The following is a 21,416-nucleotide window of genomic DNA, read 5'->3' on the forward strand; positions in this document are numbered from 1 at the left end:
CCAGGGAAAGCACGACGCTTCTCAGAGACTGCTTAAGTGGTCAGGACCACAAGGCTGACAGAAATGTGACTGCTAAAGGCCACTGTGATGAGATCTCAGAGGAAAAGGAGGAGCAAGGTCCTGGAAACTGGAGGAAAGGCCATCCTCGTCCTGCAGCGGCAAAGAACTTGGCAGTACTGTGTCTGTGTCCTGGGACTTTGTGGAAGGCCAGACCTAAGAACAAAGAACTAGGCTATCTGCTGGAAGAAATTTCTGAGCAGCAAAGCGTTCAGTGTGCTGCCTGGCTTCCTTAGGCTGCTTACAGTAAAATTCGAGAAGAGAGAGATGGCTTAAAGATGGATTTATAATTAAAGGGGAAGCAGAATTTTTTTAAAATTTTCAGCCTGGAATGTAAAGATGAAAAAGCACGGCTGGGAGAGAGCGCTAAGGGTGTGGCCAAGCGCCTGTTTGCAGGAGAGATTGTTATGGATGGAAGATTCTATTCCTCAAGACAAAGGGAGAACCACACCAGAGGCATTTCAGAGATGGAGGAGGCCAGCCAGGACCAGCGGGGCAAGGTTTCCAGAAAAAAACGCTAACAGGACCTCAGCATCCGCTGCCCTGCACCACCTCAGGCCTTTGCGCTCCAAATTCTAGTGCAGGACCCTTAGCGGCCCCTGCTGTGGCTCGGGCGAGTCCAGGTGGTATAAGCCATAAACTTTGGCAGTATCTGCTGCAGGCTAATTCTGCAGGCGTGCAGCATATAAAAGCTCTGGGGCCATGGTAGCCTCCACCTAGATTTCAAAGGATGTCACAGGCAGCCTGGAAGCCCAGGCAAGATTTGTCCCACCAGTGGAGCCACCACAGAGAACGCCCCCATGAGGGGAGTGCCTACTCGGCCTGTGGGGATGGGGCAGCCCTTGAGACCCCAGAACTGCAGGACTACCAGTGTGCAGGCACCAGGCTCCAACCTATGACAGTTGCTGGGGGGACTGAGCGCAGCAAGTCATCTGAGCAGGGATGTTTGAGGCCTTGGGAGCCTCACCCCCGCCCCAGCGTGTCCTGGATGGGAGACACAGAGCCAGAGGAGATTGCTCAGCTGTAAGACATAAGGTGGAGCTGGGGTTGTGGCTCATCGCAGAGCACTTGCCTGGCACTTGTGAGGCACTGGGTTCAATCCTCAGCACCACATACAAATAAATAAATAAAATAAAGGTACTGTGTCCATCAACAAGTAAAAAAAAAAAAAAAAAAAAAAAAAGACTTAATATCAATTCTTCCATTGCCTTTGGACTCACTTGGGAAGAGTCACCTCTTCTTCTTGCCCATCTCTCCCTTTTGGCCTGGAAACGTCTCTCCTAAACCTGTCACGCCGTGGTATTCTGGAAGGAGATGACCTGCTTGAGTCACAGACCCCAGCTTGAGGGGGATGTGCCTCAGGGTGAATGGTGCTTTCAGTCCCAGCCCATCTGACTTAGATGGGACCCTGGGTTTTGTATTTTTGAGTCGGTGCTGGAACAAGTTAAGACTTTAAGCTCTAGTGGAATGGAATGAATATATTTTGCATGTGAGAAGGACATGAGCTTTGGGAATCAGGGAGTGTCCCCGGAATTCATGTGTTAGAAACTTAAACCCCAATGCAACCAGGCTGAGAGCTGGGACCTCAAGAAGTGCTCTGGCCGTGAGGGCTGGACTCTCCTGCATGGACTCCTGATATAGCAGGAGCGGGTCACTAATGCCAGATGACACTTCCTTGATCTTTGACCTTCCAGCCTCCAGAACTGTGAGAAATAGACTTCTTTTCTTTATATACCACCTAGTCTCTGGTATTCCATTGAAACATCACTAAATGGCCCAAGACAACCCTCTAACAGCCCTGAGAGGTGGGTTCTACTATTATTCTTCTGTCACATAAGGGGAAAGGGAGGCAGGCCGCCTACACACACTGGGAAGTACTGAAGTCGCTTCACACCATGTGGTCTCCCGCCACAAATCAGGTTCTTAACAGACACCCATGCTGGCTGGGGATTCGGGCACAAGAAAGGACATCTCGCTGGGACGCAGGGGTTCCACATGACGTCCCAGGCCTGTGACTGAGAGAGCCCAGTTCCTGCCCTGGCCATGGTACTTAGGCTGGCCCTGACCCTCCCCTTCCCCCAGCTGTATAAGCAGGCATCAGGCCTGAGATGGACCAGACCGTCTACTCCACAAGCAGCAATGCGGGGCGCAGGCAGGCAAAGAGGGTCACCAGACATTCTGCAGTAGCGGGGCGGTGGGTAAGTACTTGACTTTGGCATCAGAGGGGCTGGGGACTCTCCAGGCCTCTGCTTCCACACCTGTAACACAGTAAAGGCCTGCTCGCAGGCTCAGCTGGGGTGATGCATGTCCAATATCGACCTCAGGCCAGAGCACAGCAGGGGTTGGACAGGGTCCTGAGTCCTCAGGGCCTTGAGGGGCTGTCCTGAGACTGCCCACTGTGCAAAACCAGAGCTGGGTCCCAGAAGACCCATCCCCACCACCCAGGTCAGAACCCTGCCCAACAACTGCGTTACCGTGTGACCCTGAGGTCACTCCACCCCTCTGACTCCACTATCCTCCCCTGCAGAATGGAGATAACGAATGACCACAAACCATGCTTGACATACAATGTCTCAGTCACTAATCATTCTTATTATCCTAGGATATCTCAGAGCCACCCACTGGGTGCCAGTTCTTCCCGGCAGGCAGGTGGGGTGGGTGGGGCTGTGGAGACCCAGGGAGGCACCTGCGGAGAACAAGCTGGGCCCAGGCACCAGGTTCTGCTGTGGAACTGCCCCAGGTGCCCATATGGGAGAGGGAGAGGGCAATGGGGTCTCCCTCTGGGTGGAGCTAACTGAGGTGAAAACCAACAGAACAGGCATTTGAAACAGACGCATCCTGAGCTTTTAAGGCTAAAAATGTAGGGTGCTGGCTTAAAACCCATCCTGTCGTCCCATTCCCCTGTTTTAGAAGTGAGGGTAACACAATGGAATACTACTCAGCCATAAAGAAGAATGAAATGATGGCATCTGCTGGTAAATGGGTGGAGCTGGAGAATATCATACTAAAGAAATAAGCCAAAGGCCGAATGTTCTCTCTGATATGTGGATGCTAATTCACAATAAGGGCGGGTTGGGGGGATAGAAGTTCACTGGATTAGACAAAGGGGAATGAAGGGAAGGGAGGAGGAGTGCGAACAGGAAGGGCAGTAGAATGAATGGGACATAACTTTCCTGTGCTCATACATGAATACAGGACCAGCGTAACGCCACAACACGTTCAACCCCAAGAATGGGAAGTCATACTCCAAGTGTGTATATACGTCAAAATACACTCTACTGTCATGTATAACTAAAAAGAACAAATTAAAATAAAAATAAATACAAGTGAGGGGAGCTGTGGCTCGGGTCAACATCCCAGGCCCTCAAGGACAGTCAGACCATAAACTCAGGCAGTGACGATGAGGTGGCAGTGGATGCTCAGAAAATCCACTGGCCCCACCAAGGCCCTCTCCCCAGGCCTCCTGGGCCAGGCCGGGTGGACCCAGGCCCTTCTAGAGCAGCCCTCACACTTCTGGTCCCATCAGACAGGTGTCCACCCCTTGGTACTCACGAAGGCACAGCATCCCGTTAAGGCTGACCACAGCCGGATCCTGGCCTTGACTACAGAGGGAGCGGCATGCCCTAGGCGACCACGGCTCCTCGTCCTGCCTCTGACAGATGCTGCTGTTGTGATGAGGCTCCCCAGGCCCCGCATGCATGCAGGCTCTGACCCCCGCGCACAGGTTGCTTCAGTTCCAAAGGCTTTACGAGGCCACCCCGCAAGTCATGAATGACCCAACACGCTCAGCCGCTGTCTCCAGGACGCGTCGCTGGGCATCCCTCCCTACCAGCCCGGGCCACCGCACAGACCTGCACCTGCCCTTCCTCTCTCGGCCCTTCAGCAGCATCCCTGCCCCTGAATACTGCGGCCATCTGTCTGTGGGACACCCCACCACACCTGCTCACCCTCCTCCCTGGTGTGCCCGCCTCCCTGCCTCCCCAGCCTGCCTGGGACAAGGCCTGTAACCTATTCTCACGGAACCAAGTGGGGCTGGGCCCACTCAGCTGCCCAAGGAATGGCTGCCAAGGACAGTCCCTGTGCGGTGGCTTTTCAGAGGAGGATGCTCTGAGCACAGGGGGCTATAAGGGCCCCCAAGTGTAGAGGTAAGAAAAGTGGGTTGTGTCCCAGGAGGGACAAAGTTACCCCAGAGAGGGACCTCGAGAGACTAGGTCAAGTGGTCCTGCTCACATTTCCGCTGGCTGTGGCCTCCTGGTCCACACTGGTATCTCCACTGACCTGAGGTGGCCTCCAGCTCCCACCCTCAGGGCTCCTGGGGGCCTGGCCAGAGGACACGGAGGCCCCCAACCGTGTCCCTCCCTCGGGGGTCCAATCTGCAGGGTAGAGGAGAGGGGTGGGTAGACGGCAGAACTGGAGTGGGACCCAGGCCAAACCCCACCTCACCACCAGGTGTCCCCACCTGTCACCCTCAGTTTCCCCATCTCTAAGAAGGGGACACACTACCTGAATGGGGTCCACTGAACTGGTTTCTCGGCCCCAGAATGGCAGGAAGGCTGTAGCTGACTCCAGCTACTCCTCCCAAGGCTCTGCTGCTAAGTAACTGATAAGTGCTTTACAATTATTGAGCACCAACTGTCTACTTGGCCTTCTACATATAGCACAACACCCAGGAGAAGAGCCCCTTTGACAGATGACAAAATTTGAGGGGACAGGTCACAGAGATAGGGGTGAAGCCATGGCTAACTCAGGATCTCAGTTACCCCTGCCTGTGTGGGAGGAAGGGGGAGGAGGGGAGCCCCGACCCCTTCCCCCAGGCTGCCCGTCTGCGGTGCAGGCTCAGGGGAGGCGAGCCATCTCCCGCTCTGCAGGCGCCCAGCTCCCTCCTTTCCCTGGAGGCCAGCTGGCTCAGTACACGTGAGCCCCTGATGGAAAACTAAGACCCAAAGCCCTCACAGGACTCACCCTGATGCTAAGTCCCCTTGGAACTAAAGTCAGGGGACACCCTCAAAGCTGGGGGGAGGGAAACTGGGCAGAGGATGGCGTGTCTGCCCAGAGAACTGATGTGGTCTACCTTGACCCCTTGCCACACAGCAGCCCCCAAATGCTTACTTATCTTGGGGTACAAGGACCCCAAGGCCATGACCCAACCACCCTCTGCAGAGAATCCCAGCTCCGAAGGACGCCCTGGCCTGCCCCCAACAGGTAGGCCCAGCTGGCCTGGGGATAGCTTGGCCCTCTTCTTGATGGGGGGGGCTTACTTCTGGCTGGTACCTGAACCAGGTACCCACATAGCAAAATTCCCAACAGCACCCCAACACCCAAAACCCAGACCCTCTCAGGCCAAGGGGCCATCTTCCTCCCTCACACCAAAGCTGATCCCCAAACCTCAGTCTCTCTTCTCCATGACTCAACAGCGCCCTCAGGAAAGGTGGGATAGAGAGCAGAAAGGGGTGCAGGGGTATGGGTGGAGGAAAAGGAAGCTCCTGGAAACCGTCCTAGGTGCCTCCTTGGGCCCCACCTCACTCACCAACAGATAGTGGCTACTCACCTCTCTCAGCAGGGCTCCGGGCTCCGGGGGCTCTTCAGCGGGACACCTATAGGGAGACAGCAGAGGAGAGGTGAGAGGACAACCTGGGCTCTGCTGACCATCCTGTAATCAACCCCACTCCAGCCTGGTACCCTGGGACATATGGAGCAGGAGACCCGGATCCTGCCCTCCGACAGCTCCTAGGCAGCCCGAAGATGCCAGACTCATTCCAGAGTCAGGACTGCACTTTCTATAAAGTCAGTGCCAGGACCTCAAGCGGCTGGGATCTGAGAGGCTCCCTGCAGCAGCCTAGAGCCCCACACGGGCCTTGAGGGACATGCAGATCAGACCAGGGAGCAGCATGCCCCAGGCCTGCCCGCAGCAGAAAGAACAGACCCAGAGGGCTGGACCTCAAGTCCTCCCTCCCGGGACCAAATGTGGCTCATGGTCCCAAGGAGCCAGCAGAAAGGGAGGTCCCAGGCCCTCTGTCCCAGGCCCTCTGTCCCACGCCCTCTGTCCCACCTCTGTCTGGTACCTTGACCTGGGCCAATCTCAGCTTTGTCACAGGCTCACCCTCGCTGTGCCTTGATTTCCCCATCAGTACTGGCAGGTGCCTGAGAGCAGATGGGAGGCCTGTGCAAACACAGCTGCCCCTGCCAAGGGCTTCTGGTTAGCAGGCCCAAGGTGAAGCCCGAGAATCTGTATTTCCAGCAAGCTCCCGGGTGATGCTGCTTTAGGAACCGCTGGGGGCTGGGGTTGTGGCTCCATGGCAGACCACTTGTGAGGCACTGGGTTCCATCCTCAGCACCACATAAAAAAATAATAATTATGTCCATCTACAACTAAAATATATTTTATAAGGGGGGGGGAGAGAGAGGACAACAGGCTTTGGCCTGGAGATGCAGCTCAGTGGTAGAGCACTGGACTAGCATGCACAGGGCCCCGGGCTCCATCCCCAGTACCTAAACAAGCCGCTCGGGCCTTGAAGATGTAGCCAGCCTCCAAAGGACACAGCCCACCCCTCAAGGAGTTTACAGATAACTGGGGACAAAAATGCACATCCACAAAGGTGCATGCACACACATCTGACTCAAAGTGGTCACAGCAAGAAACATGGCTCCTAAACACTAAGGAGACCTGATAGGTGCACTGCAGGTTGGTGCAATCGGGTGAGGTTTCCAGGAGGTGAAGACTTAAATTACCATTTTTACATATTATTGACTTAATATGTATGTACAGTAACATGAAAATTTTTTTTTAATTCTTCTGGTACTGGGGATTGAACCCAGGGCACTTTACCACTCAGCCATATCCCCAGTCCTTTTGATTTTCTAATTTGAGACAGGGTCTTGCTAAGTGGCTGAGGCTGGTCTCAAACTTGCAATCCTCTTGCCTCAGCCTCCCAAGTCGCTGGGATTACAGGAGTACACCACTGTGTCTGGCTAGTGTTCTCTTTAAAGCTTCAAACACGGAACTGTAGAGTCAATACTCTCTTGCCCCCGGTTGCCTCTCCGGAGGCACAGACTGCTCCCTTTGGGGGTGAACCCTCACTGTACATTGGTACAGAGAAGTACACACACACGGGGGGCACAAACAGCTTCCGTGCTGCTGTGCAATTGAGCTCCTCATGTAGCAATGATCTCAAGACCTTCCCATGTCTGCCCAGAGCCACGGTCATGGCTTGTACTCACTGAGCACCTACTATGTGTGGGCTACTAGGTTAAGCACTTTATCTGTGAACCTATCTGAAAATCGGAACAAACCCCTAAGATAGGTTAGGGCTATTCTGAGCCTAATTTTCTAGAGGAGAAAATGGACAAGCCGAGTGGTGTCAGTGAGTGGCCGAGTCTGGGCTTGGTCCCAGGCAGTGGAGCTCCAGTCCACTCCAGCGGAGCACAGGAGAGCATGCACGGTGCCTCGCCGAGCTCCTCCACAGGGGGGCGCACCCTCTCCGCTCGACAGGGCCTCCAAGGAGAGGTACCCTGGTGTTCCCCATCTTTTATTTCAAACCTTGCTTGAAAAAATAATCTTGTCACTTGTCAAACATGTGCAAATATTTCTCTGGGAACATTCCTAAAGGATAGGTCAAAGAGCCGCACACGTAAGCTGTTGTCACTTGCTGCCGAAATGCCTTCCAGAAACATCTGTACTGAGGTGCCATTGTCTGTGTTCCAGTGAGAGCTTCAACTTAGGAACAGTTCCCATTTACTGAGCACCTATTATGCACCAGATCCAGTAACATCTATGTCATTATCTCCATTTTCCAGAAGAGAAAACAGCCTCAGAGAGGTTAAATTACTTAAGGTCACAGAGCATTACTATCTGCCACAATATCATGAACACAGAAGGAGGAAGGAAGGGAGGGACGGAGAGAAATTCCTTGACCCCACATGCCCTTCCATCTTTCTGTTCCCCTTTAATAGTGAAACTCAAAATCTGTCTCTACTGCGGGGTACAGCAACACCCACTTGTAATCTCAGTGACATAGGAGGCTGAGACAGGAGGATGGAAAGCCCAAGGCCAGCCTCAGCAACTTAACAAGACCCTAAGCAATTTAGCGAGACCCTGTCTCAAAATTTAAAAAAGGGCTGGGGATGTGGCTCAGGGGTTAAGCACCCCTGGGTTCAATCCGCAGCACCACAAAATACCTGTCTCACAGACTCTGGCCCTCACCTCCTGTCCTCCCTCACTGCCTTTTAGAGGGGCTTCCATCCTCACAGCTCCATGGACTGCTCTTATCAAGATCCCCAGAAACCTCAGTTCTGCTCCTCCAACAGTCATTCTCTGTGCCCCTGTCCCCCGAGCTCTCGGCAGGTGCTGCCGTGCTGATTGCCTCCTCCACAGGAAACATCTCTGGACTCCTGGACTCTCGTCCCCTGGTTGTCCTCCCACACCTTCCTCCCCCTCACCTCAGCTCCCTCCAAACAGTCCATGCACAGGGCTCCCCGGGCTCTCTCCTCTTTCCTATCCACGTGTTTCCTTGGCTGGTCTCACTGGTCCATGGCTTTAAATCCCAGTTATGCCCCCAGCTCACAGGCAGCAGTTTGGGCTCCCTCCCGAGTGCCAGCTCCTGTATCCAGAGGCCTATTTGTCACCTCCACGGGCTCCTCTAACTGACCTGTCCAACACAGAACTTTGTTTTTATTCCCCGAATTACATCTCGCTCGGCCTCGACTTCTCCCTCCCTCACCCGACACCCGAGCCGTCCACCAGCGCGGTCAGCTGGGCCCCAAGCACATCCAGAGCCTGCCGGCTCCCGGCGCCCCGCCCGCACCCGTGGCTCAGGCCTGGGTCATCTCACAGCCTACGGTCCAGCCCCGCTCCTGCCGCTGCTCCCGGGCCAAATGAGCACAGCAGCGTGATGATGGGACAAATTGGGCCTGTCACTCGCCGACCAAGAGCAAGCTCCTTTCAAAGCTGCCCGGCCCTGCCAGTCTCTCAGAGCGGCTCCCGCGCCAGTCGCCCCCACCCTGGCCAGCCTCAGGGACTGCGCAGGTGTCTCCTGGTGTCAGAATGTTCTTCTCCACCAGAGCTGGCTGGCACTCATTTGAATGGGACCTCCCTGACCTCCCGGAGGCCCCTAAGTCACATGCCCCCTCCCCCACTTTCTGTAGTGTCTACCCCCACTGGACAGTATTTGGGCTATGCACACGTCCTCGTCCTGTGTCTGTCTCCTCATCTTAACACGGACCCCATCAGGCAGGGAGGGACTGTGTCCTCCCGTCCGCCTCTGCGGTGTGCAGTGCTGGAGGCGCAGTGGATGCTCAGGGAACACTTGCTGAATGGATGGATGGATGGACGGATGGACGGATGGACAGACAGAGCCAGCTCCACCTGGCTCCAAAGCCTGTGCTCTCACCCCTGCAGGAGCTGCCTCCCATGCCAAGCCGAGAGGAGCTGAGGGCAGGGAGCCTCAGCACAGGCTGACCCGGCCAGCCGCAGCAGTGAGTGCGCGCTGGACACTGTGGGCCTGAGTCTCCCCGGGGGCAACGCCCAGCCGCCCGCAGCCCTCACCTGCCAACCCAGCCCATTCAAGAGGGAGCCTTGGGGGCAGCTGGCAGCTGAGCGCAACTGGCGGGGGGCCAGGACGCCTGCCAACAGCTGGCGCTGCTGCCAGGCAGCCGCGTAATCGTGTTAGCCAGCGGAAATTGGTCCAGGGAGTTTTTTTCCTTCGCCTCCCATTTTCTCTCTCTTCCCTTCCCCCCTCCAAGCGGCAAGACTCGGAAGATTGATCTTTGCCTGAAACGGAGGAGATAACTCGATATAATGAACTCCACTGTCCCCCGTGCTGTTTGGAGCTTTTAAAAAATTTAAAAGGACTGGGGACAAATAAAAAGGCTGCACTCGGGAATCTTGGGGGCACTTCTCTTGGAAGCCCCAGCCCTGCTCTAGTGCCCCTCTCCCGAGTCTCCCTCTGCCTCCTTCCCTCTCGTTTCCCTCCGGATGCCTTGATGGAACAAAGGTTTAAAATGCCCCCTTTCTCTTGCAGCTTTTAAAAATAATTTTGGTGAGGTCAGGGCTGGGCCCACTAAAAGCCCTACCTCCAGTGGTCCCCAGCCCTGTGGCGCCACCATCCTCCAGAAGCACGAGCCAGCCTTGGGGTGCCAAGGTGGCTCAGACCACCTGTTCAGGAAGCATTTCCTAAGGGGAGCAGCAAAGCCACCCACCCACTGAGGTGCTGCCAGAGAGGGTTTTTGTTCCTGCAAAAAGCTTTTTCAGGTAAAGCCTAACAACACAAAAAGGGTGCACAGTTCAGTCCAAGACACAGGAATGCCCACCTCACGGGGGTCCCTCCAGCCCACAGTCCCTCCAGCCTGGTGTCTGAATGAATTCCTATGGTTATTTATTGAGCACCTACTCTGTGCCAGGCACTGGGCTGGGAGTCAGCAACCCAGGAAATCAACAAACCTCTAATTCTTGACTTTGGTGGCTTTAAAGCCTGGTGGCCAAGGAAGTCATTAATGGTCACGTTTAGGTGAAGGACACACTAGGATGACAACTTTACAGGAAAGGCTAGGGTGCAGAGGTACATGTTTGTAATCTCAGCAACTCAGAAGGCTGAGGCAGGAGGATCACAAATTTGAGGCCAGCCTCAGCAACTTAGCAAAACCCTATCTCAAAATAAAAATTAAAAAATGGCTTGGGCTATAATTCAGGGTCTCTGGATTCAATCCCCAAGGCCCATAAAAGGCCAGGGAGCCCTGAGAGTTTGGACAGACATCAAGGAGGGCTTCCTGGAGAAAGTGTCCATGGAGCAAGATCTGAAGGACAACCAGGCAGAGGTGGTGGACAGGGCGAGGGCGCCAGACATCCTGGGGAGGGTCTGCTTTCAGGAGCATACCAGCCAGTCAGGCCCCTGGCCTGGCGCCCTCTGCCTGTAGAGGGAAACCAGATCCCAATGGCTTCCTTGCCACTTAAGACCTTTCCTAGCCTGAACTCTGCTCCAAGACCCCCTTAGCCCCAGCCTCCCGCTTCCAGGTACAGCTCAAATGTTGCTTCAGTGGCCCCAGAGAGGAACCGTTGCTCCCTCTGGGCCCACAACACTGTGCTCCTCCCCACCCCCAGGGACTGCCCTGGCCTTCGCTGGACTGGACCTTACAGGCCCACCTGCCCGCACGGTTCCTGTGAGGTCTCTGCGCTCCTGTGCCCTGCGAGCAGCCCAGGGTTGTACCACAGAGAAGAAAGCAACTGGGGACCCACGGGAAGGTTCACTCAGGTCAGCCAGGGCGGACCAGCAGGGAGACCCTCTGGAGAGGTGGGTCAGCTTTGATAAACAAGGATTCAGACCAAGAGTGGGGAGTCCAGGGAAGGAGGGACAAAGGCTCAGGAAAGGCCACAGAGGTCAAGCAGGAGAGGAGTAAATCGAGGCTCAGAGAAGGCAACGCTCCTCAGCCACAAGCCAGGCAGCAGCGGCAGAGGGAACGCGTCCAGAGGCAGCAGCAGACTCCCACCTGCCCTCAGCAATCCCTGTCCACTCCCGCCCACTTCCTGGGGCTCAGGCACTCTTGGTGGCCCCTACGCCCCCAGAAGAGCTCACAAACCGGAGGCAGTCAGCTACCATTCTACGTGGCCTGTGGAGGGAGCTGGGGCGGGAGGAGGAGCCCAGCCTGGGCTAGAGAGGCAGGGGACACTGGAATTCGTTCTCCAAGGAAGAGACGTTTGCTCGCCTAGGAAGGGCGAGCAGGGGGACAGCCTGGGGAAAGCCCCAGAAGTCTGCCCTCTGGATTTGCTACTTTGCCCTCCTGGCTTGTGGCCTGGCTGAGCTCCTGGGAACATGGGTCAGTGCACCCAAGCCTGGGCCTTCAGCGAACCAACCCCTGTCCCAGCCACACTGCATCATCCTGAGAGGCCGTCTGAAAGCTCCTGGAAGTTTCCATAGCCAATCTCTGGTTTTCCATCCTCCACCTTTGGATCCTGAGGACTAACCCCACTCCAGCCCCCTCGGGTCAAAGATGCAGTGGAGACTCTAAGCTCTGGCCCCAGGAAGGGCCCTGACTGCCCTTCCCAGAGATCTTCAGCCTAGGCCTCAGCATCACCAAGAACATCACGGGAAACCACCTGGCCGCCAGGAGGGGTGCTGTGGCCAGTCGCTCTCCCCAGGGCCCACGGCTGCCAGCAAGAAACGAAAGAGCCTGACCTTGTGGTCGTGCAGGCAAGTAGCTTCCCACCCAAGCTTCCCCAGGCCGCCCCCTGGGGCTGCGGGCTCTGTGGGCATCAGGTACGGCTGGAGATACAGGAAGCCTAGAGTACCAGCCCTGCCCGATGCTGGGAGCCGGAGCTGGGGTCTCCGCGCAGAGCTGGGAAGGCTCGCCTGTGATGGGGAAACCCAGGCTTCGAAGGGGAGAGGGCCTGGAGGCAGGTGGGGTTTGATGGGAGGAGAGGGAACCCGGCAAGGAAGGGGCAGAGAAGGGCTCGGGCCACCTGTGGTGGGCAAGGCCTGCAAGGGAAGATGGCGTTGGTGTCAGCCTCTGTCCTGCAGCTCCGGGGGCAGGTCCAAGCAGAGGAGAGGGACCTCCAGTCACTTGCTGGAAAGAGGGGGAGGGGCAGAGGGGCAGGGTAGCCCCGACACCCAGCTCAGGCCCGGCCAGAGATGCTACAGGGGTGTGGGGGAGGCTCTTCTTTTGCGGTCCTCTGAAAGAGGAGGAGGCCCAGGCTGACCCTGGGCCGGCCCAGCCACAAGTACCCCATTGTCACTCCCTTGTCCCCACAGCAGACAGCCTTGCAGAGCACCAGTGACAAGCACTTCCAGGTGCCAGGCTTGTGCCCCACCCAGCAACTGAGGGGAGGCCAGGGCTTGGGGTTGGGGTAACTTGCCCAAGACACACATGTAGCACAGGCTGGGTGAATCCAGAGCTGTTGATCACTGGAGCCGAGCCAGAGGCATCCCCGACTAGGGCATAGAAACCGCAGGGAACACGGCTCCCAGACGGATAAGCGGCAAAATCCTAACTTACATTCAGCCCACCAGAGAGCTGAGGTCACAAGGGAACCAAATTGCAATGAGCGATAAACCGACAGAGGAGAGGATATGGGAAGGCTTCACCTCTGACAGGGCTTGGAGGAAAGAGACCCTCCCAATGGTAAAAAGGAGAGAGCCTGCCTGGGGACCCAGGCCAGGGGGCCACCCTCATGGCCCCCTCATTCCCACAGCTCCCACAGGGCTCAGGAGAAAGCCCAAGGCATGGTGGGAAAACAGAGGAAGCCCTTCAGTGGTGCAGAGCAGACCCCACCCCCACCCCAACCTCTCCTAAGAGACAGATCCTGGTGGGGGAGGCGGGAGAGACCCACAGGACAGGGCCACGTGGAGCACAGCTCCCTGGGCCTCCCGACTCTCTCAGCCACCCCTGGGGACCCCCAGAAGAGGTGTGGGCAGCCCCCTTCTGCTCTCTGGGCTCCTTCCCTTCACCCTCCTTCCATCCATTCCACCTCCAGTCCACCTTCACCCTGTGCCCACCTGTGCTAGGCACAAGCACCCAGCATTCCCCAGGGGTGGGCCAGAGGGGCCGAGGGCACCAGGGCCCACCATGCCCTCGGGAACACAGCACGACTCCTATCCCCCATCAGACAGAGTCAGGGGATGAGAGGGGCCCAGATTCCTGGGGTGGAGGGTGTCAGAGTCCAGGCTTCCTGGCTTCAGATTCGAGCCCTTCTAGAGGAACAGGTGGCCCCAAAGAGTCCCAATCTAGAGTGGACCGGAAGAGTTTGCCCCATCCCCTCTGAAGACGGAATCTGCTCTGGGCACGGACTGGGGGTGATTTTGCTCTTCTCTCTCCTCCAAGAACCTTTACACAGTCCAGGTACGGGTCACTATAGAAGCCGAGGCGCAGACATCCAGTCCAGGAGGTCAGGGAGCTACACTCCTCTTCACGAGCGAGCCAGGACAGCGGGACGCCCGCAGGAGGGGGGCCGCAGGGCTGCGGAGGGGCATGCAGAGTGGGGGGAATCGCCTGCTCCTGGGGAGAGGAGCCTCGAAGCGGACAGCCGGGTGGGCATCGCAGGGCTGGGGTGCTGCTGGGGGTGGGGTCCTCCCCACCCGGCACAGAAGACGTGAGTGCGATGGCTCACAGTGAGCTGGGAGCCCTGGGAGCCCCTGGGAGCCCACCCCCTGGCCTCAGGGAGCCAGCCAGCCAGCGAGTGTTTCTCGAGTTTCTAACAAGCGCCAGGTCCTCCGTGGATCCACAGGTGGGAGACACACAACGCCCTGCCCTCAAAGAACCTCGGAAGAGAATTTGTCACCAGCAACGTCTAGCCCGACTCCTCCCTAAGGAAGTCTTTGACACTGGGTGGACATCAGGTGCCTCTGGCAGAGCCTGGGACAGCCTGGAGTGGAGGAAGGAACAGAGCCCTGGAATGCCGCAGGCATCAGCCTGGACCCTGAACCTTCCTCACAAGCTAGTCCCCAGCCACGCACCAGGCCCCTGGGCTCCCCGAATTTCAGTAACAATGACCAGAGCAGCTCACTTCTTAATTACAGTTACTATGCAGTAGTCGGCACTGTTCTAGAACTTTACAGGTATAAACTCGTTTCATCAGTACAACAAGTGAGGTAGGCACTACGGGGATCCCTTTCCAGGGGGGAAATCAAGGCACAGGGAGGTCCCGTGCATGGCCCAGGGTCATGCACATGGGTGCCGTGGTCAGGCTCCACAGCTGGACCCCCGCTCCTGAGCCTTTCCTCTCAACCACTGCACCGAGGTCAAGAAGCCATCTCTGCAATTCCCGGCATCCCCTACAAATCCAGAGCCACCACCACTGTACCCTCCTCTGACACCATGCTCCTGGTCACTGTCTGGCGGCCACCTCTGATGCCCTCTCTGCAGCAAGGCCAGTAGGCCTTCAGGATTAAGGAGGAGGCAGAGCCACATGCACTGGGACCCTGCTGTGACCCAGACCCCATAGTGACCACCTCAATTGCCCATCTTCTTCACCACACAGGGCAGGATTGACCCTCTTCACCTCACAGAAGGGGAAACTGAGGCTCAAAAGATGAAGTGCTTCTCAGTTCACTCAGATGGTGGGGGCAGAATTTACCCTATGCCAAATGCCTCTGCCAGGGCTGGGCGTAGGGGCCAGAGCAGGCTCACTGGGTGGTTTCTGAGCACTTGAGACGGGTAGAGAGCACCTGGCCTGGACAGGGTTCACAGAACAGGGACAGTCTCTCTCGGCTGGTCAGTACACACTGCCTGGGCACCCTCCGTAAGCACGTGTGAGAGAGGGACCTCCTCTGCTTTGACCCATCAGTGCTGTCCATCCCCGAAAGTCCATGATGGAAGCGCCTCCTCTTCTTTCCACCTAATTCCTACCTATGTTTTTAGGTCCAAAGCAAGTACTGCCGCCGCCTCTAGGAAGCCCACTCTGCTTGCCCTGACACCCCTCAGAGAAGCCTGACTGTGGTTTTGCTAGAGCGGACATGAAAAGCAGAATTGCCCCCGTGCCACCTGGCGTAAGGGGCGGGCAGGTGCAGGACGATGCCTGCAGGGGAGGGGAGCCCTGCCTGCAGAATAACAAGACACCCTACCCTGCAGGAGGCTCGGGCAGGAGCTAGCTGCGCCCGCTGGCAGCATAGCTAACGTGATGGATGGCACCATTCAGGAAGAAATAAATCCCGAGACTCGTGTGCCAGGTGAACTGGGGGGGTGTATCCATCTTAGAGATGCCTAATGAATGTGCTGGCCGCAGCAGACGGCAGCACATACATCTGCCTCCCACTCTCCCCAGCTCCCTGGACTCCAGGGGTGACCCCACCCCACCCCCAGGCTAAGCTCTTTCCCAGGCTTTCTTAAAATCAAGGACAGAGGGTGCTGAAGAGGTCCAGTGATTAGCTGATCCAGACCCAAATCCCCATTGTACAGATGGCAAAACTGAGGCCCAGAAAGGTCAGACACTGACCCAAAGTCACACTGAAAATGACCTGCAGAAGCGGAAGAGCCCAGTTCTCCAGCCCCAGTCCCAGTGGCCTCTCCTTCAGTACCTTTCCAAATCCTTCTTGCCTTTAGCTCTGAGTCCTCTGGGAAGAGACCTGGTCACCTTGTCCCCAGGACTTCTCCAGAGCACCAATCTTAGATCCCTGCATCCCTCTCCTCTCTCACCGGACCTAGCATGGGCCACATCCCCCACTACCACTTGTGACAACACAACCAAGCCGCCACAGACACTCAGGCCTCAGGGTCACCTGGTGGGACCGCACAAACCAGTGGAGCGAGCAGAGTTACTGAAAGTGTAGGCAGGTCTTCAGGGCTCTGTTAGGACCAGAGGAGGACTCAGCTCGCCTGCCCTGGGACCAGCCAAGCTCCAGGGTCCCCCACGCAGGGCAATCACTCCCCCGTGAGCCTGTTGGCTACTCTTTACCCTCACCGCCTGGAGGAAGAGGGGTCGCGCCGGTCCTGCCTGCACAATGCCGGCCGCTCCCAGGCTGGGCTGAGCCGGAGCCAATGCGCTCGGAACAAATCCCTCAATCAAATTAACGAGACACCGACCTGCCCCCAGTACAGCAGCGGAAGCCCTGCGAGAGGGCAGCGGAGAGGGGCCAGAGAACCAGGCTGCACACCACTCAGAGCCAGGCAGGCCCCCGCCCACCATCTCCCCGCGCTGTCACCATGCCTGAAATGTCACCATTAAAGGGAAACATCGTTCCGTCGGGGTTCGGGAGCATTAAAGTCTCTTATTAAAGTGAGACTATCCTAGAGAGAAATCGTACCCTCAGTCATTACCCACCTCCACACGTCAGCAGAGAAAGTGGGTGGGGGAGGAGGAAGGTGGTGACACCAGCGCTCTCAGGTGGCGGTGGCGATGCTGAGGCTCAGGGACAAGAGGCTGGCCAAAGCTCACGTGGCCAGTGAGTGGTGGAACCAGGATTTGAACCCAGGTACCGCGGGGCCCAAAGTCGAGCTCTGTTCACAGGACTCCGGGTGGGCTGTGGCACGTCCCTGCGCCTCCGTGAGGACGGGCCACTGGCCACCACCAAAGCGCTGCAGGGCCTCAGGGTCAGCCTTGCTGGGCCGCTGGGGATCAAACACCAGATCTGGAAACCATCCCTGGCTCCTGGCTCTGGAAACAGTCCCTCGGAGGCCAAGTTTCTCACACTAGGCCACCCTCTGAATAAGCCACCCTCCCACTGTCCAGGGCCACCAGAGAGGGCCAGAGGGCAAAGGGACTGTCTTTGGATCTAACATTCCCTGGAACGCTAGGGGCCGTTTCCCCACCTGTAACACGGGGCCAGGACGCCCGCCCTACAGAGACCCCGTGAGAGAAGACTAGGAGACGCCTGGGGCGGAGCCAGGCTCGGGGGACCCTCTGCCTCTGGATGTGGCCAGCCCCTCGACCACCTGCAGAGCTCAGCCCTCAAGAGGGCCCTGGAACTCCGAGATGGCTGCCACAGGAGGAGGGGTCAGGACAGTGGGCAGGATCAGGAAAGTAAGGGAAGAAGCAATGGCAGAGGAAGGCCTGGTCCCTTCCTGTCCTGCCCCCGGCCCTGCTCCAGGAAAGGTGAGAGCCTCCTGCCCCCCGGGGGCCCTGGAAGGAAGTCTGGCCCGGCATCACCTGCCTGCCGGATGCCAGGGCTGCTGGGAGGGCCCACCCAGCCCCATGGCCCACGCCCCGCTTCCACCTTGCTGGAGCTCCTCCCTGCTTCTCCCACACGGTCTCCACAGCCTGGCCTCATGGCCGAGACCAGAACTCAGAGGGAGGCTGGGCGAGGGCTGCCAGCCTGCCGAGTCCCCCAGCTGAGCAGGGCCTGGAACAGGAGCCTTGAATTCCTGAACTCGTCCCCCCGAAGCTACCATTTAGGATGCACCTCTGTGGGCCAGGCCTGTGGTCCCTTGCGCCTCTCCCACGGTGCCATGGAAACCTCCTCTCCGCTGCCCAGGGAGGTTGCTCCTGTGCCTCTCCGGGGTCCTGCAACCAGACCACCCTCCAATCTACTCCACGCCAGAACCTCCAGCCGTCACCAAGGGCACATCCTGAAAAGAGGAGCAGAACCCTATCAGCCATCTTCTCTGCCCCTGAGCTCAGGGCGCCAGAGCAGTGGGAACCCAGACTGGCGGGCGGCTTGAGGGCACAGGAATGAGCAAATCCTGAGAACCTGCCGTGGGGCAGGCCACCCTCTCCAGGCGATCCTCCAACAGCCCTGGGGAGGGCTGCACCATGCCCACTTCACAGATGGACAAAGTGAGCCTCTCTGAGGTCCAGGCCTGTGGCCTTGGACCTGACTGCCTGACTCGGATGCTGGGCTGTCTTTTGCTCCCCCATCCGCTCCCCGAGTGCTCAGTAAATATGAGCAGATGAACATCCCTGGAGTCAGAGCTGGGCACAGTGTCCCAGAGGCCCCTGGCCTCATGGCCCAGACCTGAACACGGACCTTCCCTCGCCTCCCTCAGGGTCAGCAGCCGGCTGGGGCTGACCCAGAGGCGGGGCTCCTGCTGCCTTCCTGCGGGGCTGCCTCCCTCTCCCCCGCTCCCACTCTCGCCAGCAAATGAGTAAGAAGAATAGAATTACAGTTTGGCTACACAAGACACAGAATTAGCAGGATTAAATATAAATAGCTATTAAAAGTGCCTTATAATTAAATTCATTTTCCAGTTATTTGTTTTACACACACACACCCGCCCACATGTGTGCACACACGCACGAGCTCCCATCCCCAGCTCCACACAGAGTGGGTGTCAGGGCCCCCAGCTGCTACCCAACCTCCTCCCTGACACCTCTTCCTTGGAGTTCCGGTGTCTGCCTCACTCCCTGTCTCTCCCCGCTCCCTGGCTTTACTTCCGGTCCATCCACCCAGCCCTTTCCAAAAGAACGAATGCCAACAATTACTACTACTGCTGTTTCCATGTGCTGAGCCAAACACTTGACACCCATCACCTCCTTTATTCTACTCAAAGACTTTTTTTTCCTACTCAATAAATACTTGGTTGAGTGCCAAGTACTTAATATACATGGTATCATTTAATCCACACAATGACATTCCTTCCTCCATTAAACCATTACTAGTTGAGCACCTACTACATGCCAGGGCTTGGCAAGTGCTAGAAATACTTTGGCCAACAAGATCCAAACCTCTGCTCTGCTCCTGCAGAACTCACCCTGAGTCAGTGACGGGACTAGTCCAAGGAACACACTGCCACGGCTGAGCTGGGTCAGAGAGGAGGTCAGGCAGGTCAGAGGAAGCCTGGAGGGATATGGGCTGGAGTGGGGATTCTGCTGACTGCTTGAGCTCTTTGAGGGCCTGAACATGTCCCATCTCTCTCTGTGTCCAGGGCAGGGTGCAGAGTGGGCACGTTATTTGTGTTCATCAGCCTCAGGTGACCTGAGCCAGCTCTGGGCCCAGGTGTGAGTCTCTGCATTACCCATGCTACACCTTCAAGAGGACCTTTCTCCTATCAGGCCTCAATTTCCTTTCTGTAAAATGGGTGTAAATCTAACCCTGTCTACCTAAAGCCAGGGGGTTAGCACTCGTGAGTGCTCTGAGTTGTGCCTGGTACCTAGCAAGCACTCAGTACGGTGAGTTGCTTTCATTATTATTACCGTATTGGCCACTGCTCTGCTGAGACCCACCTCGCCTGCAGAGCCTGGTCACAGAGAGAACCCGGAGCACTGTACAGCGGCAGAAATGGGAAAGATGACAAGGTCTGCAACTGTGGTGGGATGCCCTGGAAGGAGCCAGGTGAGAGGCTCTGGCGAGTCGGACAGGGAGGGAGAGCACCCCGACAGGTCCCCAAAGTGCTTCCTGGAGGAGAGGCCAGGACTTGAAGTCTCCATCTGGCCCCCTCTCTGATCACTTGGCCTGATCCTCACCCCCTTCCCATGGGGTCATGGGTGACTCCAGCCCCAGAGCCTACCTGTAGGGAAGGGGCGTGTTAAACACTCTGGCCTTTGAGTTGAGCCATTCAACCAGCCCCACTGTGCCCTCGGCTCTGGCAGAGCTGGAGGAAGATGCCACCCTCCTACAGGTCTCATGGCTGGAGAGGCGGGTGCATGTGCCCAAGATGAACAAGATCTAAGACAATGACAAGGTAAGGGTGCGATCCCAACCAGCAAACCCGAGGCCACCAACAGGTCCCCACTGTGTGCCGAGCCACTGCTCTATCATCTCCCTGAGCCCAACTGCTACCTTTGTACACATGGAGGTGACCATGCCTCATTCTTCAGAGGAAGTGGCCTGAGACCCAGAGAGCTGGGTTGTGTCTTGCCCAAGGTCACAATGGCTGCAAGTGGCAAGACCAGGAATGGAACACAGAGCTATGTGATTCCAAGGACTTTCCAGGAAGACCCTGCTGGGGGCAGAGGACCAAGGAGATAGTGTCCCTGGAAAGCACCAGCCTTGTCCCTCTTGTCTCCTACTGTCACCCACAAGGTGGGTTCCCCAACCCCCTGGCTCCCCACAGGGCCCTGTCACTCAGTCAGCACCAGGAGCCCAACAGCAAAGATTCATCCTAAAAGTCAGCAGCTGAGCTAATTAGCAGAGGCTCTATCGTTTCCTCAGTGAGGACATTATTTCATTATCCAAAGCCAAACACAGCCCCATGGTGTCCAGCAAACGGGTTCAGGAGGCAGCAAAAGCAACACAAATCGATGGGCAGCAAGAGGCCTGCTCTGGCCCAGTCTCCCCACGGGGCTCTGGGGCTGTCCCATCTTTTTGACAAATGCTGGAGAAGAGAAAGGAGGCTGTGTGGAATGGGAAAGATTACAGGCTGAGCGATAAGGCACAAAGGCCCCATGGACAGCCATGGCCATTGTCACTTCAGATGGAATCCACTGACCCCAGGTAAGGGGAGGAGGGGAGGCCCGGGGGGATTCTGGCACCAGGCCAGGTTGCAGCACCAGAGAGCTGGACTGGAGAGTCCCATGGCGTCCACGTGCTGATCAGCCATGTGCCCACGGAGCAGGGATCTGCCCTCAGCAGGGTGCTGCCTACCTTCCTGTACTCAATGGCACCAGCTGCCCTCCGCCCACCCAGGCTCGCCTCACCCACACACAGGCCAGCCTCACTCCAGCCTCCTCTCTGGTGACCATGTGTTTCCCCTCCGGGCTTGGTGCCACCTCCTCCGAGGGGACCTCCTGAGTGTCCACCCCACAGGAGCCTGCTCTGCCTCAGGTCTCACGGCACCAAGCCACAGCACTGCGGCGTTTGCCGCGCCCTGCTCTCATCGGGCTTGGGGCTGTGACGTTGTTTTGTGGGTCCCATGTGCGGGAGAGAACAGAGCTCTGACGCCTCCACATCTCCTCCATCAGCGAGCTGGGTACAGAAACGGGCACACGGGAGGCACTTGCTTCGTAGGTTGGCTCAACACTGGGAAGTCTTTCTAAATCTTCCATGTGCTGCAATGGGGATTCG

At 57.1% G+C, this 21,416-nt stretch overlaps 1 long non-coding RNA gene across 1 annotated transcript in view; it reads right to left on the reverse strand.

The window, feature by feature from the left end:
* Positions 1-5,604: 5,604 nt before the first annotated feature.
* Positions 5,605-21,416, reverse strand: part of LOC124977923 (uncharacterized) — a 72,009-nt gene continuing 56,197 nt past the window's right edge. The window contains exon 3 of the long non-coding RNA XR_007107288.1: positions 5,605-5,651. This is a non-coding gene — a long non-coding RNA (uncharacterized LOC124977923). The remainder of the gene's footprint in view (positions 5,652-21,416) is intronic.

The sequence above is a fragment of the Sciurus carolinensis genome, chromosome 2 (genome assembly GCF_902686445.1).
Source record: "Sciurus carolinensis chromosome 2, mSciCar1.2, whole genome shotgun sequence".
In the NCBI taxonomy this organism is placed as follows: domain Eukaryota; kingdom Metazoa; phylum Chordata; class Mammalia; order Rodentia; family Sciuridae; genus Sciurus; species Sciurus carolinensis.